The following is a 334-nucleotide window of genomic DNA, read 5'->3' as shown; positions in this document are numbered from 1 at the left end:
CAGAGGTTGCCACTAAGACCAGTGGTTAGAAGTAAGGACTCAGAAGTTGCCACTAAGACCAGTGGACAGAAGAAAGAAGAGGAGCAGAAGGTGCTGCTAAGCGAGCAGACATAAAGAGGAGACAGAGGTTGCTACCATGACGGGTAGACAAAAGATGAAGATCAGGTACCAGCGAACACCGGACCTGGAGGGTGAATTGTATTGGTTATGCACCCCAAAAAGACTGGTACTCAGCTTTGCTTCAAGCGTCTTAATAGTGATGGCACTGCTATGCTACAAATGGCCAGAGAAGGTAGGCCTACAACCACACCAACCAGCCACTGCCAGCCAGTAT

Source organism: Monopterus albus, unplaced genomic scaffold, assembly GCF_001952655.1.
Source record: "Monopterus albus unplaced genomic scaffold, M_albus_1.0 scaffold76.1, whole genome shotgun sequence".
In the NCBI taxonomy this organism is placed as follows: domain Eukaryota; kingdom Metazoa; phylum Chordata; class Actinopteri; order Synbranchiformes; family Synbranchidae; genus Monopterus; species Monopterus albus.
This window is presented reverse-complemented; position numbering follows the sequence as displayed.